Here is a 20,467-nt window from a genome sequence, read left to right on the forward strand (position 1 = left end):
ATGACCGATTTCAATAAAACCTACTTCCCTGATCTGGATCTAGTTCGACTATTACCGAGCCTCGTTTGGCAGGATTTGCCATCCATGCCAATAGTTAACCTGTAGAGTCACATTCCACATGAGCCCTGACCATATATGCTGTATAGTCGAAGCAACCCAGGCATTCGACCTGTTCTGCAACTTTCTCCTTCGCTTCAAGTAAAGATGTTTTGAGGGCTGGGGATCCCAGTCTGACTAGTTCAACGGACCTCAAGGTGTTCTCGAAAGACAGTACCTCTGACAACAAGGTACGTCTCACGCTCACTGATTCAGCAATGCACCTCCCTCAAAGCACCACTTTAAATGCATCTCACTCCACCCAGGGGGAAGCAGTTGTTCCCGAGTTATCCTCAAAGTATTGACTGATGCTCTGTCCTAACAAAATCTTTATACACAGGCTCCTCTATGAACTCCGGTTTCAGTCTCCATGTGGGTAAGCAGGAAGGGGTCCGCCCTCATCCCAGGTGTAGCGAAAGCGAGTTGTGATCAGATATAGCCTTAGAGAAGTATTCTATATTATGCACCAAGCTAAGAACCTCCAGTGTGCACAAGATTGCATCCAGCCCCACATGGAGATCGTGTAGAGGAAAAAAGGAATAATCCCACTCCTGTGAGTGATATAACCGCCAAAAGTCAACCAATCCCCATTCCCCCTGCCAGATGGAAAAAAGTCGGGCCATCCTTAGAACCGGAGAACCACTGGAGGTAAGCGGTCCAATGCTGGGTCTGCTATACCGTTGTAGTCTCCTCCAATGATAACAGACCCCACTAAGTAAGGGTCCAGTCTCCTTGACATTTCTGACAGAAACCCTGCTTGATATGTGTTTGGGGGCATATATGTTAACTATAGTGATGTCTCTACCATGAAGTCGACCCATAACCACCACACTGCAGCCCTCTCCACCTTTGGTGCAGTGCCTCCCCTTCTCTAGCAATGAGGAGTGCTATCTGGGCTTCTCCCCCGTCTGGATAAATAAGAGAAGTCTTTTTACCATTTTGTCATGATGTGCATCCCCCTCACGTTCCAGGATATTATTTTATATGATGGTGGGTAACCATAGTGGGGTGAGCTAAGAAGGAACCCATTCTCTTTAGGGACCCATATTCAATGGAGTCATTAAGACACCATTTTCAGTTTAAAGCAACAGATATCCCTGGTGTGCGACAGGTAAATCCCTACCCCACATTCAAACAGGCCTGGAACACCGAAAATGCAAAATAATTCCCAGTAAGTTGCGGGCTTTGCTACATTCTGTAATAAATAACCTGTTGGTAGTGCGCTTTCATCTGAGGACAACCTTGTTTGCACAACTTTAACGGCCTGTCCAGCCGTGAAGGCAGCACCACTGCATACAGGAGTAGGTCTGTGTGACTTTATGGATCGTCACATTTAGAGCAGCAGGTTGAAACACTTTCAGCAAACCCAGTAATTTTACATTGTATTTGCCCACTGGGGGTAACAAACTGTGTTTTATTATTCTGCTTGGCTCCAGCAACCCACCTGGGATACTGTTATAAAATGTGCAGGACTACCTTAACCAGGATGCACTTTCCAACTCACTTTAGATGCACACTGGGGCAGAACTGGTACTTAACTGAGTAATCAGGTGCCTGCAATTAAATCAGCTGAGCAGCCATGCACTCGGTCTTTGAACAATGGAGGAGATGTTTGAAACACTTTCAGCACTGGCTGCACCTACTGAGGTGAAATACAACAGACTACTGTTCTCTGCTGATGAAGGGATGAACCCAGAAACACGTGTCCAGAGATGAGAGAGATGAATGAAAATATAAGAGCTGGAACAATGAAAATGCAAAAGAATTCCTTGTAAGTTGTTGACTTTGCTACATTCCTTAATAACTAACCTGTTGGGAGTGTGCTTTTGTCTGAGGACAACCTTGTTTGCACATATATATATACACACACACACATTTACTATATATATATGATTGTATATATATGTGTGTGTGTATATGTATATATACATATATATATATATATATGTGTGTATGTGTATGTGTGTATATATATATACATATATATATATATATAATCTTCAACAGATGGAACGATAACCATCTGACGGCTGCACTAATCCTGTGAGTCAGATCCCAATTATTGAAACAACATCGTATGGAGCAAGAGCCAATTCAGTTCATTGAATTTATTTCTTATAGGGGTAACACAGTCCTGAGATAAGATGTCAAAGCGTTTCGGCAGAACGCCTTCTACTGGACAAATCCGGCTAACAAGCCGGCACCATATAAATACAAGTTAAGATCCTTCATTTGTTTTCATGTCATAGTGATTTGATCCAATGCAGCGGCCATCTTAAAACATGCAACGACCTTTCCTGCTCTCAGGTGACGTGATGGAAATATCTTACTGCCGGCACACGCCGCATGTACGAGGCGCCTGGACTTATATATATATATATTCACTGAAAAAAACAAAGGTCAAAGTAACGTTATAGTTTGGGGAAGTTCTTAGTGACAATGGTAATGTTTTGAACCAAAAAAAAAACACAGAAATTCACCGGTTATAGTTAGCAGCACTGTCAGTTGCGGCCCTGCCATGCACTGCTTATGACTTCAAATATGACATCACTCATGGCCTGGTCTATGACATAATTTATGACATCACTGATGACATCTCAAATTACATCACTGATGACATCATCCAACGTGTGTCCTAGTTCATTTTACATAGTGACAAGTAGCTACCATAGTAATTTTACGTAATTTTGTACAGCTTGGGTGTAGCTAGTGGGTGTAAGTGTGTATAAAACACGTGTGTTCCTAATTCATCATAGCTGTGTAGGGGGAATGATGTGTTATAAATGTTTGCATTCATGAGTAACTCTGTGTGCGAGTGACAGGTGACTTGTATTGATTATGCTCCACACAACGTTTTGGTTCTGCAGAGAAAGTTTCAAACAGGAGAAAGATTCTATGTAGTAGATAATAACTTTTGTAAGCAGCCTTGAGATAATAAAGAGAAACATGTCAGCATGATAATTTATACGTAACATGGAAGTGAGTGTGCATCAGGTACTAACCTATGTACGCGCGCTTGTTTTGCTTCAGTAGGACTATCTCTAAAGGTTTCACCACAGTATGAAGAGTGCAGGTAATATTATCTTTAGCACTTCCAGATCTGGTTTGTTTTTAGCAAATAGTGTTTTTGACAACTATTGCATAGAATGTACACTGTTCTTAGTAGATCCTTTTTAATAATCCACGTATTTCTCATGCGAATGTCACTGTTTGCAAACAGTATGGTTTAGAGAGAACTCTTACCATAGAGTAAACACTGTTTACAATACTTAGGGCCTCATTTAGAAGAATGTGATGCATCGGCCCAATGTGTCAGATTTATTGTGTTGCCCTACAATCCCCTAACAATGCCATGGATGCACTGTATTTACAATACAGAGGTCCATGAGCACGTTTTCACAGCTGTGCCATAAATTCTGACGCATCTGTTGGTGCTAAACTCTTGCTTTGCTGGACTAGCGTAAAAAAAAAGACGCTACTCCAGCAATGTGAGTAGGCCCCCATAGAGAACAGCCCTGAATACATTTTACACCTCAGAGCCGGCGGTAAAATTCTGACACAGTGAAGTTGCAAAATGAAAGAGTAAAATGTTGTAAATTTCAATGTGTCAGTTCTGTGTGGCTTTTCCTGTGGGAACGCCTACTCTGCATACATTATACCTGGTGCAGGTGTACTGTGACGCAAGGGTTTACAAACTGATGCATTGGGCCCAATGCGTCAGTTTGTAAATCTGGAGTAGTGTAGAGCACTGCTAGTGCCACTGCTGCGTAAAAAAAAAAAAAAAACAGAATGGTGGCATAAAGTCCTTATAAATGAGGCCCTCAGTTCTCTACTGACAGCAACTTCATTCTATAGGTAAGTTCAGAGTGCGTCAGGGGTACGATACAGATAAACGGTGTCCATAGTAGAGCATTTGTTTTGAAATTGGCATTCACTATTTTGGTTTTCCCTGAACAGTTGTATACAGATTGAACACTATACGCAACAAGGGCTTCTCATATATCTGTGCTTGACTGTGAATGCAAACTATAGTACATGTAAAGCCATAGCAATTTATACAGCAATATGTGGGAAAACGAAGCTTGGATGATGTCATCAATGATATCATTTGTGATGTCATTAGTGATGAAATAAATGATTTAATAGGAAACATCATGAGGTCATAAGTAGTTCACGGTGGGGGCAGAAGTTATAGTTAGTGCTGCTAACTATAACTGGTGATCTGTATTTTCTGTTAGTTCGAAATTCACCTATGTACAACGTTACTATATCCTTTGTTTTTTCAGTGAATTTCTAAGGTTTTTTAAAGATCCAAAACTCATATTTTTATTACACCTAACTATAACGTTACTGAATCTTTGTTTTATTCAGTGAATTTCTAGTTTTTTTTAACAAAAATAAAATATATGCATAAATACTTATAAAGTAACTACTCCAACAATGTTTGTGATAAGAATTTTCAACTTCTTAGTTGTTGTAAATAACATATTCAGAAATATTCCTTGCATACCTGTCATAGTCTTTACATAAAAAACATATTTATATTTCAAAAAGACACAATCAATTTTTCCTGTACTGTAAACTATGCGGGAGACTCACAATATCATAGAGTTATAAATTTGTTCTAATCTGTTGTACAGTTTTATTTTTTTATCTGGTCAGTTACAGAATGCTAATCTTTAATATTAAAGTCAGTACAGTATGCATATTGAATTTTGTTTTGCACACTTGCAGCTCTCACTAGACGATCACAGGAGCCGAACACACAATCCCTTGAGTGAACTATTAGGGGGCCATACTTCCTGTCCAGCTCTCATGAGCCGCTCGCAAGATGGTACATTTGGAATTAAGTTCAGAACAGTGTATTTTTGTACTTCTGAAGAAAGTAAGACGAGAACTGTTGTTTAACATACAAAAACTGTTGCTGTTTTGTTGCATTTGAGATATTTAAGAAAGTTCTCTGTTTTTTTACAATCTTGCGGGCCTTTTGCAAGACACCTGCGGGATGCACATGAGAGGAAAGACATCCCAAGGAAGGGCTGTGATTGGTTCATATGGATGTCTTTATTTAGCAAAAAAAAAGATTTCTTTCTTCTTGCATCGTTTGCCTATTGGGAGTTTCTGTGATTACACCTTTTTGGCTACCTCTCTGACTTTGCTGATTTTCTGTGATCGGAATGTCATCCGATTCAGATGAGAACCCTACCGCTGTTCCTGCAAATCAGCCACCTCAGCCACCCAAGGTGTCCTTGGTCTGGGAATTCTTTCATACGAGGCCTGGTGGAAAGAAAGTGTCCGCCAACTATGTAATTTGTAAGATTTGCAAAAAAGAGTTCAGTAGGGACAGCTGGCACAAGCTATATTCCATTGGGATGTGGCGACATTTGAGAGCTATGCATCCTGAATGCCGGGCTGAGTTAATCTGTGCTACAGAGCTTGATAACTCATCAGGGGCATCCACAACTTTTCAACCCAGTGACACTGTGTCTGGCCAGGTATTCACCGCTCATGCAACTAACAACCCTTCATATCTGAACAAAGCTCTTTTTTACTGCTTTTGCAAGGAGATTATTTATTCTTCTGAGACAGGCAGGGTTTGCCAGACCAGACTTGTCCAGGAGCATAAATGCCCACCTTGACAGTACTTTTTTAAAGATTGTTTTTCTACATTTGTCTCCTCTTTGTTTTGAAGGAGACTTGAAAATGTTCTTTTCAGAGCTACCTAGTACTTTCATTATGTGTGTTATTTATGTTATGTACCCCTTTTATTCCCTTCTTGATGACTCAGAGCCATGATGCTCCGATACATAGCATGGGTGATTCTCGTGAGCCTCTTGTGAAAGTCAGGTGCACAGTCTTCTGTATCCACTGGAAAGGAGCAGTGTCCACAAGTGTCACAAGACTGTATTTTTATAATTGAATTTGCAATTTCACTGAACATATCCTGTTGTAATAGGTATAATTTATATGCACCAGATGTTCACTCATCCTCCACTTTTTTCCTGTGATCCAATGAGACTCTTGCAAGATCATAAAAATACTTTAGAGGTACATTTTTCATTTCCCTTCATTACAATAGGTGTCCCTTATAATTCACACTACTTGACTATGGGATGAGAGTCGCCTCTCCACTACAACCTTGCATGAAGATAACTAGTGTGTAGAGTAGGGTCTAAAGAGACACTGCCTCTCAATTCACACCTTTCCCAGGCTCAGTGGTATGCCTGTTAGGGTGTGGATGGTACTCACCTCACATGCAAGTCCTCACTATTCCATACTATCCCCAGGGAAATAACCATATTCATTAGTGTGTTCTCCCCAGCATGACAAATATATACAGCAGTATTTAGGGAAATGTTGTCTTCTGCACTAACACCTATCTACAGGACAACTGGGATATACAGTACAATTTTGTGAACCAGTAGCATCTGTCCTCTCACCTCTTCTAATAGCAACAGTGATATATAGTACTGCCTGAGACGAGAGTCCTCTATCTGCTGACACATCTTACCAGGGTAAGAGATGTGTCTAGAAGGGTTTGAGAGAAATGTATCTCTCTACTCATACCTCTTCTCATGCTGACAGCTATGCATAGTGGGCTGTGGGGAGAAACTGCCCTATTTCCTGAGACAACTCTCTTCCATGATAACTCTGTGTAGTATACTGTGTAAAGAGAATGACCTCTTTCCTGTGATGTGTCTCGTAGATAATGTGTGTGAAAATTAGGGTGTTTAAAGTGGCTTACATTTGTGGTCACACCTCTCCTTATTATGAAAGAAGTACAAGTAAAATAGGGAGTTGAAATTACATTTATGGTCACAAGTATATCTTGCATAACAACTATAGAGACTATGGCCCTAATTATGACCCTGGCGGTCAGCGGTAATATGGTGGAAAGTGCTGCCAACAGGCTGGCGGCATTTCCCACCATATTATGACATTGGTGGTTTGGCTGAAGCCAAACCGCCAATGTACCACACCGACCGCCACAGTGGTCACTATACCGCCTGCAGAATAATGACCCCGCCTACCCCCATGGTTTCCGTGGCTTCCTTACCGCCACGAAAACCATGGCCATAGGCACTATTAGTGACAGGGAATCACTTCCCTGTCACTAATAGAAGTCTTCCTCCTCCTCCCTCCTCCCTCCTCCCTCCCCCTCTCCACATACCCCCCACATCCCTTTCCTCTCCAAACCCCCTACATTCAAGCCCCCCTACACACACACACACACACACACACACACACACATACACATACACACATCCATTCACACACACATCCGCACACACTTTCATATATACACGCATTCCCACCTCCATACATGCACACACATTCAACATAAAACACACACCCGAATACACGCACGCACAAACAAACACCCCCCCCCCACAACACAACCCCACCCCCCTTCCCTGTCGGAGCACCCACTTATCTGTGTTCAGGAGGTCCTCTGGCAGGAGACGGGATGGGGCGCTGCTGCCACCAGCAGCGTCCACCAGCAGAACACCGTCAGGCCGTATTATGGGTCATCAGCGCCACCTTACCACCATCTGCCGGCATGGCCTCAGACGGATTTCTGCCCTTCTTCTGGCGGAAATCCGGCTATGGTCATAATACAGCAGGCCGCTGGTAGCGGCAGCGGCGGTCTTCTGGCAGCCATCGCCGCGGTGGGAGGCATTTTTTACCACCAATATCATAATGAGGGCCTATGTTATGAAAGCACACTGCACTCTCAGCTGAAACATCTCCTGGGAGTAACACATGTACAAAATACATTGTGGGTAGAGACTGCTCTCTCTGATCATACCTCTCTTCATGATAATGATTGTCATGATTGGAGTATAAAAAAATTTAGTTTTCTCTCTGTTGACAACTGTGCCTTTGACAGCTAGTGTCCACATTTGAATTTAAGGACACACTTATCTCTCTTTTAGACATCTTTTTATGGGGAGACAGGAATGTGCAGTACAGTATACACAAAGACAGAGCTCTGTGCTGAAGTTTCTCTCCCCAGCGACAAGCATTTATACTAAGGTGTGCAAAAGAACTGCCCTCTTGACCAGCAGACAGCACTGCGTGGCATATTATGAGAACGCATTCATCTCTGTGCCAAAACCTGCCTCTTCTATGAAAATCTTTATTTTACAGTGGGGAGAAGCATTAATCTCTCTATGGTACGTTAAATATTCATATACATGTAGCAGAACAGTTACGTTTCTTGAAGAATAAACTGCCACTTTATGTAAATATTAGAAGACTGTAATAATTTTCAAATCTTTAAAAGCTATTAAGGAAAGAAATCAGTAGTAAAATGTAACAACAGAACACAAAATAACAACATTAGTAAACTACAACAACAACAGTAAAAAAAACAACAACAAACTTTACAAACTATATACATTTCTTCTTCCCTTTCATTGCTAGGCAGCAATACATTCTCCCCTTTTACTTTATTTGCCTACTGGATTTTGATGTATGCAGATCTTCTTTTTTTATTCTTTGTTACAGCCATCTCAGCCTGCCAAACAATATCTCATTTAATAGTCTTTTTCTGTCAGGCTAGGTGGCAAAACAGTCTCTTAGAAAATATGCAAAAAGGATTTCAGCCAGGAAACTAGGAACAGCCAGTGTGAAACATCCTTTTCAGGAATGTAGAAGTATTGTAGATGCAGTCATTCTAAAAGGATAACTAAGACAATATTAGAGCATGCAGCCAAACTACACAATTCTTCAGCTGTCTACACATTATTTCAACTGGCAGATACAACCTCTCCCCATGTACCAACCGTCCTTATATAAATAAAATATTTGTTTGTGCTTATGTAAGCCGATAATTTTTTCATCAAAACCAAGTAGAGCTTCAAAGAACAAGCTTCTCCAAGAGTATAAATGTCACCGAAGGCAGCAATAACAACATCATATGTGCACTTATTTTTCTCCTGACTTTCCACACAGTTACTTTTCCATCTTTCTTTCAAAGTAAACAATTTGTTTTTCTTCCTCCGTGTTTTGTGTGACATGGTACTTTAAATTTCCAGTGCTTCTGTTTTCTATTTTCTCTCTAAAAATTACAAATAAATCAGAAAATGTAAAGTTACCCAGTGATCAGTAATTGATAACAATGATACATCACTACATTCCCTGAAGATTTCTACATTTTCTACCCACAAACACATATTTATATATACTGCACCACTAACTGCATGTTCCTTTCTGTTGAAAAATTCCACAGCCTCAAACACTGCATTATTTATCCACACTTAAATTATAACATGCCTTCAAATGTGGTTAGATAACAATTTGTAAAGTAACACATTCCTCTTTCCACACCTTTCCTAACAGTGAGCACAGTGTTTTGTTCTAGAAATGGCAATCACTCCACTCAAATATCACATGAGGTAAGGTGTGTGCATAGGAAGATTCACAAAACACTTGGCCTTGAATTAATAGATAGCAGATGCTTTGTTTTAAAACACTGCCTCTTTTACTTACAACTATATACATATTAGACATTTCATTTTTTAACATTCCATCCAATACTTGGAGACATTCCATCCACCACATTCGAAACTCTACCTCTCAAAACCTATATTAAAAAACACGCACCTCTATAAACTATTTTTTACTCACTAAACCTTGTATAGAATACAGTTACCAAGAGTAGTGCACTTAACAAAATTCATAAAGTATATTTTTGATGACCTGAACTTAGAGCAGTTTATTTTATGCAGCTGAAGACATCGGTCTGTCTCAGTTCCAGATTCAGTCACTTCTGTGGAGGACAACTTCCTTCTGCTCCAAGTCACCAAGAACAATCTGAGCTATCCCTAGTTCTGCACCCAATGACATCACACCATTTCTTAACCCATGCAATAAAAATGGTAACTATTGGTTGAGTCTTGGCTGTTTTTTTACTTCTCCCCATACGATCTCGCAAGACTCTTGCTGGATCAAAAAACATCCTGTGGCAGGCTCAATCATTTTCCATGTGAGTCTCACAGGGTGCTTGAGAGATCGAATGATCCCCCCATAAAAATTAACTATCTACTCATCACAGTCCTTGCCTCACACACTTTCTCTCAAAATCAAACACCACAATATGCATTAAAATTTATAGTGTATGAAGAACTCATCTACTCCTGTTTACTATTCGCGATCCTGCGAGAGTCCCATCAGACCATAAACATGAGTTAAGAACAAAATACATTTATTTTCTTCACATTAGTTATTCTTTAGACTCCTCCTTTCTAAATTTAGGGGTACATCATATCTTTCTGCTGCCCCCTTATATAGCTTTTTTACTTCATTTCTACAGCACCTTGAATTTTTCACAGTAAACAGTAATGGCCGCCATTGCATTTCTAACATTCCAACAGCCAGCCAATCAGAGAGCTCGTTCTCACAAGACTCATGGGAGCCTCTTGGTTCTGTGAGAGTGTGAGAGCGTGAGCATGTGTCTCCTTTTTTTTTTTTTGCTAGGGGCTTGAAGGGATTTTCCTAAAAAAAAAAACAAGATGCTTCCATAAAAAAGGGGTTACAAACAGATAGGAAGTGTAGGTACAAAGATTCTATAATAACCTTGCAGAAAACAAACAGAGATCTGTTATCAAGGAAAATTGCTTTTATATCTTAAATATATGTATGCAAAAGTCTATTGTGACAAACAATATTTTGTGAGTTAGTTTCTATGAAACAAACAGTAAATACCACTCACCTTGCAAATTTTGACTATATAGTTCAGGTGAAATGGTGTCTCAGTAATGGTATTCCATGAAATGGTTTTTCTATGAAATCACATACAACCATATAAATCCAAAGCAAGCAACTATTGCTCTGGGGTCCTTCTTGGACAGTGGCCATTTGGGTAAACATTCCAATTACAATTCTTTGCAGGATAGCTATAGTCCGGATGATTGTTTTAACATGTTTATTATACTCACTGATAGCACAAGTGTTAATATAAGTTAGAAATGGGGTTTCTGGTGGCTGGTGGCTAGGGTATTCACCAAACCCAGGCAGAATGCACCAATCTAGTCAGGGCAAGTCAGTAATGCACTAAAGATAAGCTGTGCACACCCTCTGGCATCTTGGCACACAGCAGGCAGGCTTATCCTCAGAGGCGATAGGTAAAGTGAGTGCGCAGCACACTCATACCAATGACACAATAAATACACCACAAAACAGACTCCACACAGGATTATATGAAAATATGTTTCTTATATGTAAATATATATCATAGACCAAAAATTACATAAGTTAGAAATACTATGCACATTATGTAATTGCTGACATAGTACTCATTATCCTGACACTGCTGGTATCCAGAACGGCATATAACAAATTATCAGGGTATGAAAAATACAGTAATTCTGCTAGAAACATAACACATTGTAGGAAGTTGGCTCTGTATGTGTTATTTCAAAGTAAGAAATAGCATGCACAGAGTCCAAGAGTTCCCCTTAGAGGTAAGATAGTGGCAAAAAGAGATAATACTAATGCTTTATTTTGTGGTAGCGTGGTCGAGCAGTAGGCTTATCAAAGGAGTAGTGTTAAGCATTTGTTGTACATACACACAGGCAATAAATGAGGAACACACACTCAGAGACAATTCCAGGCCAATAGGTTTTTGTATAGAAAAATATATTTTCTTAGTTTATTTTAAGAACCACAGGTTCAAATTCTACATGTAATATCTCATTTGAAAGGTATTGCAGGTAAGTACTTTAGGAACTTTGAATAATCACAATAGCATACATACTTTTTACATAAAACACATATAGCTATTTTAAAAGTGGACACTGCAATTTTCATAGTTCCTGGGGGAGGTAAAATAATGTGAGTTCTTGCAGGTAAGTAAACCACCTACGGGGTTCAAATTGAGGTCCAAGGTAGCTCACCGTTGGTGGTTCAGAGCAACCCCAAAGTTACCACACCAGCAGCTCAGGGCCGGTCAGGTGCAGAGGTCAAAGAGGTGCCCAAAACACATAGGCTTCAATGGAGGTAAGGGGGTGCCTCGGTTCCAGTCTGCCAGCAGGTAAGTACCCGCGTCTTCGGAGGGCAGACCAGGGGGGTTTTGTAGGGCACCGGGGGGGACACAAGTCAGCACAAAAAGTACACCCTCAGCAGCGCGGGGCGGCCGGGTGCAGTGTGCAAACACGCGTCGGGTTTCCAATAGATTTCAATGAGAGACCAAGGGGTCTCTTCAGCGTTGCAGGCAGGCCTGCACTGGAGTTCCGATCCTTCAGGTCCTGGGGGCTGCGGGTGCAGGGTCTTTTCCAGGTGTCGGGATTTCAGAGTCAGGCAGTCGCGGTCAGGGGGAGCCTCGGGATTCCCTCTGCAGGCGTCGCTGTGGGGGCTCAGGAGGGACAACTTTGGTTACTCACAGTCTTGGAGTCGCCTGGGGGTTCTCCCTGTAGCGTTGTTTCTTCACCAGTCGAGTCGGGGTCGCCGGGTGCAGTGTTGCAAGTCTCACGCTTCTTGCGGGGATTGTAGGGGTCTTTAAATGTGCTCCTCTGGAAACAAAGTTGCAGTCTTTGTTGAACAGGGCCGCTGTTCTCGGGAGTTTCTTGGTCTTTTGGAAGCAGGGCAGTCCTCTGAGGATTCAGGGGTCGCTGGTCCTGGGGAAAGCGTCGCTGGAGTAGTTTTCTGAAGGAGGGTGACAGGCCGGTAGGGCTGGGGCCAAAGCAGTTGGTGTCTTCTTCTTCTTTTTCAGGGTTTTTCAGCTCAGCAGTCCTCTTCTTCTTTAAGTTGCAGGAATCTAAATTCTTAGGTTCAGGGAAGCCCTTAAATACTAAATTTAAGGGTGTGTTTAGGTCTGGGGGGTTAGTAGCCAATGGCTACTAGCCCTGAGGGTGGGTACACCCTCTTTGTGCCTCCTCCCAAGGGGAGGGGGTCACATTCCTATCCCTATTGGGGGGATCCTCCATCTGCAAGATGGAGGATTTCTAAAAGTTAGAGTCACTTCAGCTCAGGACACCTTAGGGGCTGTCCTGACTGGCCAGTGACTCCTCCTTGTTATTCTCATTATTTCCTCCGGCCTTGCCGCCAAAAGTGGGGCCGTGGCCGGAGGGGGCGGGCAACTCCACTAGCTGGAGTGCCCTGTGGTGCTAGAACAAAGGGGGTGAGCCTTTGAGGCTCACCGCCAGGTGTTACAGCTCCTGCCTGGGGGAGGTGTTAGCATCTCCACCCAGTGCAGGCTTTGTTACTGGCCTCAGAGTGACAAAGGCACTCTCCCCATGGGGCCAGCAACATGTCTCGAGTGTGGCAGGCTGCTAAAACCAGTCAGCCTACACAGGTAGTTGGTTAAGGTTTCAGGGGGCACCTCTAAGGTGCCCTCTGGGGTGTATTTCACAATAAAATGTACACTGGCATCAGTGTGCATTTATTGTGCTGAGAAGTTTGATACCAAACTTCCCAGTTTTCAGTGTAGCCATTATGGTGCTGTGGAGTTCGTGTTTGACAGACTCCCAGACCATATACTCTTATGACTACCCTGCACTTACAATGTCTAAGGTTTGGCTTAGACACTGTAGGGGCACAGTGCTCATGCACTGGTGCCCTCACCTATGGCATAGTGCACCCTGCCTTAGGGCTGTAAGGCCTGCTAGAGGGGTGACTTATCTATACTGCATAGGCAGTGTGAGGTTGGCATGGCACCCTGAGGGGAGTGCCATGTCGACTTACCCGTTTTGTCCTCACCAGCACACACAAGCTGGCTGTGCTGAGTGAGGGGTCCCCAGGGTGGCATAAGATATGCTGCAGCCCTTAGAGACCTTCCCTGGCATCAGGGCCCTTGGTACCAGGGGTACCAGTTACATGGGACTTACCTGGATGCCAGGGTGTGCCAATTGTGGGAACAAAAGTACAGGTTAGGGAAAGAACACTGGTGCTGGGGCCTGGTTAGCAGGCCTCAGCACACTTTCAATTCAAAACATAGCATCAGCAAAGGCAAAAAGTCAGGGGGTAACCATGCCAAGGAGGCATTTCCTTACACACATGAATCACAATATGTCACCCTACGTATGGGAATCCCACAATACCATTATATGTCCCTAGGGTGCAGTGCACCTGGGCTCCTAAAATATTTTATAAGTCAGTATTTGGAGATTCCACATAGGTCACCAGAACATGGGTGTGACTACTACAGGTGTTAAGGTAATTCAGGCCAGTCCTAGATCCACAACACAGGGGCCTATTTTGAAGTCTTACATCAGAGAACTACAGGCCCACTAGTAGCATTTAATTTACAGACCCTGGACACATACAGTGCACTTTATTAGGGACTTACAAGTAAATTAAATATGCCAAACAGGTGTAGGCCAATCATACCATGTTTTTAGAGGAGACAGCACATGCACCTTAGCACTGATTAGCAGTGTTAAAGTGCCCAGAGTCCTAAAGCCAACAAAAAGAGGGTCAGAAAAATAGGAGGAAGATGGCAAAACTTTGGGACAGCCCTCCAGAAAGGGCCATTTCCAACAATATCAGTAACTGACAGATGAGATCACAGAAACAAAAATTGTCATTGTCATTCAGTGCACAGGTACCTCCTTTCCTGTCCACCTCCTTTGGTAGCCATCAGCATTACTCAATAGAACTTAAGCACATGTCTGATGATTCTGCCACATTCTTAGTCCAGTGCCTAAAAGGCCATAAGCCACTTTCTTCAAGCCTCTTCCCGTAATTTCAAAATTCTATACCATTTGTGGGCAACCATGTCCCATATTCAGTGATGTCTCTATGGCCATGCACCAGTCAATTGCCCTTCTCCAACGCTGGGTTACAATCTTTTCCTCAATAACGGACTGATGTGTGCAAGCTATAATTTGCACTGTATTGTATAGAATCAGATTCTAATTTGTAAGAGACAGTTCCCCCTTTACATATAGTAACATCATCAAGGGTCACAGTTCAATTTGGCTACCCGGACTTCTAACTGTTCAGTGAGAACTTTAGACCAAAATTAATGTATTTCGGGACTCTCCCACACAGAATGAATGAACATGGCTAATGCTCTATGTCAGCTAAGACACATTTGATCGGATACTACCCTCATTTAATATATTCCAGTCCAGTTACAATAGGTTTTGTGTAGGATTTTAATTGGTTCAGCCAACTACGCATGGGAATTGCAAAGCTTTGTTCCAATCCACATTCGCAAATTGCTCTAAATCAGACATCTATTTGTCCTAGTTGATTCTGCTGGTAGGTTATTTATGATGGTTCCTTAGATTCCAAAGACCGCTCCTTTCAAGATGTCGCCCCTGAGCAATCTCACGTCCAATAAAGGCATTGTTGCCCATACAATCATCCTATGCAACCTATTTATTGTTTACCTGCAAAAAATTTGAGAACTGTAGATCTGGCTAATTCATAGTTGGCCTGTTTTTCATAGAATGGTTTCATACCAGTGACACCACATATGTTTCTCAGTTTATCAATACCTCTGAGGCCTCACTTCTGAGATCCTTTGCTATTATAGCTAAATCAAGATAAGCAATCATGATGATTGGTGCACTGACATTTATCTATGAGTTTGCCAATATACTAATTGCACACTCGTCCACATTATTACAAAAATGTAAAATAATGTAATGTGAAGCGATATGGCTTTAAACATGCAAGAACATATATGGGCACCTTAGCTAGTTAAGTAAACAAAAAAGGATGAATACATCAAACCTATTTGCTGATTACAAAGCACAACTACAGTCCCTCCACTACATAGAGGAGGGTGTCGTGGATCCTACACGAAAACTGAAGACACAATGTGCTTTTCCGGATGTATTGTGGTCACGTTAACACATTGACAAAAAACGCAGGGCAGTTCCATCACAGTCACCCATAAATATCTTCATCTGCATGCTACCATAACTGCTAAATAGGGCAGCATCCAAGCAGACATCCAAAGCAAGAGCAGTCTCAACTTACTTAATAAAATTAAAGGTGGGCATGAGGTATAAACTGTTCACCTGCATATATTATATCCTGTGTGTAACATGGGTTTAGCCCAGAGCACACACATAAATGCCTGCATCTCCACAAGTGTAGACTCCACGCTTTTAGTGTGTAGTGCCCAATTATGCTTGAGTTCTGGTATATGACTATGCAGATGAGACTAAGGTGGTCATTACAACCCTGGCGGTCGGTGTTAAAGCGGCGGTAAGACCGCCAACAGGCCGGTGGTAAAAAATATGGAATCACGACCGTGGCGGAAATCGCCAACAAAGACAGCCACTTTAACACTCCGAACGCCACGGCGGTACAAACAAACAGCGCAGCGGTCACAGCCAACAGACAGGCGGAAGACAATGTACCGCCCACAGTATCATGACAGACCAATCCGCCACCTTTTCCGGGGCGGATTCACTGCGGATAAAAACATGGCGGAAACAGGAATTTCGAAGGGAAAACGCTCACCTCTACACACTCCACGAGGAATGAGGACATCATGGACCCGGATCTCCAAATTCTACCTTCGATAGTCTTCCTGCTCCTGTACCAGGAGCACGAACGCCAGCGGCGAAGAGCATGGTGAGTACTGCACCTACGACATGGGGAGGGGGAGGGAAAAAAACAGGGACACACACACGCAACACCCCCACCCTCACCCACTACAGCACACACACTAATACATATCTATACATCATAGTTACACCCCCCAAACCCCCTGGAAGAATGCAAAGACCAAAGGAAATGATTGTAACCATTTTAATCTATTAAAATACAGTATTATAAAATATATATACACTAGAAACAAATATATACACCAATAATACAAGTCCAGGTATTGCACCATTTATAGTTCGTGGACCACTGGGCCCAAAATGCATGGGCGAGGCCCACACTCGATACCAGATCAAAACAGAGAGAACACTGCAGGGGCATCAGATAGAAATACAACAGGCACCTCAGGGGGAAGGGAAGGGGGGGCACCTCAGCCGGATGAGTGCACAACGCCAGATCCACGAGGGGGCTCAATGCCCACTGTTCAATCCTGGGGAGTGCAGAGCCACAGTCTCTCAAGTCTCTACAGTGGGTGGTTTGCCCACTGCCATATCCTGGGGAGTGCAAAGCCACAGTCTCTCAAGTCTCTACAGTGGGTGGTTTCCCCACTGTTCCATCCTGGGGAATGCAAAGCCACAGTCTCTCAAGTCTCTACAGTGGGTGGTTTGCCCACTGTTCCATCCTGGGGAGTGCAAAGCCACAGTCTCTCAAGTCTCTACAGTGGGTGGTTTGCCCACTGTTCCATCCTGGGGAGTGCAAAGCCACAGTCTCTCAAGTTGATAACAGTCAGAGTGCTTCATCCTGTTAAGGACAGACGGAGTGGATGCATGTCTCCACTGGTTCTGGAGGGGGACTGGTGCCCAGAGTGCTTCATCCTGTTAAGGACAGACGAAGTGGATGCATGTCTCCACTGGTTCTGGAGGGGGACTGGTGCCCAGAGAGCATCACTCACCCCGTGACAGTCCCAGTTGCATCAGTGCCCCTGCCGCTCATGGGCTAGCGGTGCTTGATTTGGCAGTGCCCTGTTCAGCGGTGCTTGATTTGGCGGTGCCCTGTTCAGCGGTGCTTGAGTTGCCCGTGCCCTGTTCAGCGGTGCTTGATTTGGCGGTGCCCTGTTCAGCGGGGCTTGAGTTGGCGGTGCCCTGTTCAGCGGTGCTTGATTTGGCGGTGCCCTGTTCAGCGGTGTTTGATTTGGCGGTGCCCTGTTCAGCGGTGCTTGATTTGGCGGTGCCCTGTTCAGCGGTGCTTGCCCTTTTCAGCGGTGCTTGATTTGGCGGTGCCCTGTTCAGCGGTGCTTGATTTGGCAGTGCCCTGTTCAGCGGCGCTTGAGTTGGCGGTGCCGTGTTCAGCGGGGCTTGGGTTGGCGCTGCCCTGTTCAGCGGTGCTTGATTTGGCGGTGCCCTGTTCAGCGGTGCTTGATTTAGCGGTGCCCTGTTCAGCGGTGCTTGCCCTGTTCAGCGGTGCTTGAGTTGGCGGTGCCCTGTTCAGCGGGGCTTGAGTTGGTGGTGCCCTGTTCATCGGTGCTTGCCCTGTTCAGAGGTGCTTGAGTTGGCAGTGCCCTGTTCAGCGGGGCTTGTGCTGGCGGTCCTTCATGGCCCAGCGGGGCTTGTGCTGGCGGTCCTTCATGGCCCAACAGGGCTTATGCTGGCGGTCCTTCATGTCCCAACGGGGATTGAGCTGGCGGTCCTTCATGGCTCAACTGGGCTGGGGCTGGCGGTGTCCTCCTGGGCAGCTGGGCTGGGGCTGGCAGTGGCCTCCTGGGCAGCTGGGCTGGGGCTGGCAGTGGCCTCCTGGGCAGCTGGGCTGGGGCTGGCAGTGGCCTCCTGGGCAGCTGGGCTGGGACTGGCGGTGGCCTCCTGGGCAGCGGGGATGATGGCGGTCTTCTCCGCCGTGCTGCTCTTCCCAGACTTGGCGTGTTTCTTGTGGCCCTTCACCACCTTGGGAGGTGTCACAGCTGAGTCCAAACTCCCACCGGGACCCCTGGGAACGGCTTTGGTGGCTGGAGTCTTCCCCCTCTCCCGCCGGGCACTGGCCACCTTCTGATGCTTCACAGGGGGGGACTGGCTGTGCTGTGGCTCCGTGCCACACTGGCTGTCCTGGTGGCCGGTGCACTCCACATACCTGTGACTGCAGGCACCACTGGTCCCGGAGATGTTGTGGCTGAGGTGCTAGTTCGGGACCTATGACATGGATGGGGTGGGGGAGGTGTGGGAAAAAGTTCAAGGCTGGACATGAAAAGTTTTTTTGGCACACTGGGACGGGTAGCTGGAGGGGGTTTGGGAGTGGAGGAAGAGGTGGTGGTAGTAGGAGGTGTACGTTTGGTGACTTTGGGTGCTGGTGCATGCGCTGGAGGCTGTCGTGAGGTGGATGGCTGTTGGGTGGGTGTGTGGCTGCGTTTGTGTATCTTGGGAGTGGGCATCACAGACACACTGGGAGAGGACACAGGGGACGTGTGAATGGTAGTGGGGGAGATGACTGCACGTGAGCGGGTGTGCTGGTGGGTGTGCTGGTGAGGGACGTAGTGGCTGAAGAGGTAGTGCATGCAGGTGTGTGTGTAGATGAGACTGGGAGGGAGGAGGGAGACACAGTGGAGGCAGTGGATGTTGGTGTGTCTGCATGTGATGCTTGCGTGAGTGTCTGTGGGATGTGTGGTGCTTATGTTTGCCTGAGCTTCCCTCGTGTGGTGAGGTGTGTGCAGGCTGGTCTGATGGTGTGCTTGGGATAGGCAGAGGTACAGGGTATTGGGTCTGGGTGGAGGAAGTTGGAGGGGGGGGCTAGACACGGGGACAATGGCTGCCATCAGTGCTGAGGCCAGAGTTTGAAAGGCTCGGTGAAGGGCCGTCTGACCAGAATGAATGCCCTCCAGGAATGCATTAGTTTGTTGCAACTGCCTTTCTACACCCTGGATGGCATTCAAAATGATAGACTGCCCAACAGTGAGGGACCTGAGGAGGTCAATGGCCTCCTCACTGAGGGCAGCAGGGGTGACTGGGTCAGGGCCTGAGGTGCCTGGGGTGAAGGTGATGCCCACCCTCCTGGGTGAGTGGGCACGGGGCGAAGGCTGAGGGGCTTCTGGGAATGGCGGTGCTGGTAGGGGGGGTGGCGGCTGTACCTGTAGATGCGGGGGCACAAGTGTTGCCTCCACTACAAGGGAGCTCCCATCAGAGGACGAGTCCGTGTCGATGGTGTCAGTTCCTGTCCCCGCCGTGGAGCTCCCCTCGCCCTCTGTCCCACTGGTGAAGTCAGAGTCCGTAGTGTGGCCCTCCGTGGCCGTGTGGGATGGAGCTCCCTCGTGCTCCGGTGCCACTGCTCCTCCGCCTGATGATGCTAATGCACACAAGAACAGGGAAACCACAAAAAGGAGGGGAGAAACAGAATAAAGACATGTTGAGTGCATGGATTACTGCTACCGTTGGCGGACAAGACAGACACAGAAGCCCCCTGCACTACGCTGCTCACTTGGGCTCTACAGTGCAATTCCTGGGAATTGGCCTACAAGTCTATGGACGACATCTGCACACATAGATGACACAGGGGCATGAATAGCTGTACTTGGCACTCTACAGAGGTGGGGTGGGGGGCCACAGGGCCATGCCTTACGGAGGGGCCTATCCTACGGAACTCGCCCTGGCCTAGGGAAACCCACAGCCCTCCTCCCCCACCCAGACAACTCCACTGCACGCAATGTCAGCTGAATGAGAGTGTACTCACCCCCTTGTGTCTGCTGTGATGCCCTCAAGCGCCCATCCAACTCCGGGTAGGCCACCACCAGGATCCTGAACATCAGGGGGGGGGTCATGGTTCGACGGGCACCACTCCCACGTTGGGAGGCCAACCCCAGCTGAGCCTCCGCCGTCTTCTT

This window comes from Pleurodeles waltl, chromosome 4_1, assembly GCF_031143425.1.
Source record: "Pleurodeles waltl isolate 20211129_DDA chromosome 4_1, aPleWal1.hap1.20221129, whole genome shotgun sequence".
In the NCBI taxonomy this organism is placed as follows: domain Eukaryota; kingdom Metazoa; phylum Chordata; class Amphibia; order Caudata; family Salamandridae; genus Pleurodeles; species Pleurodeles waltl.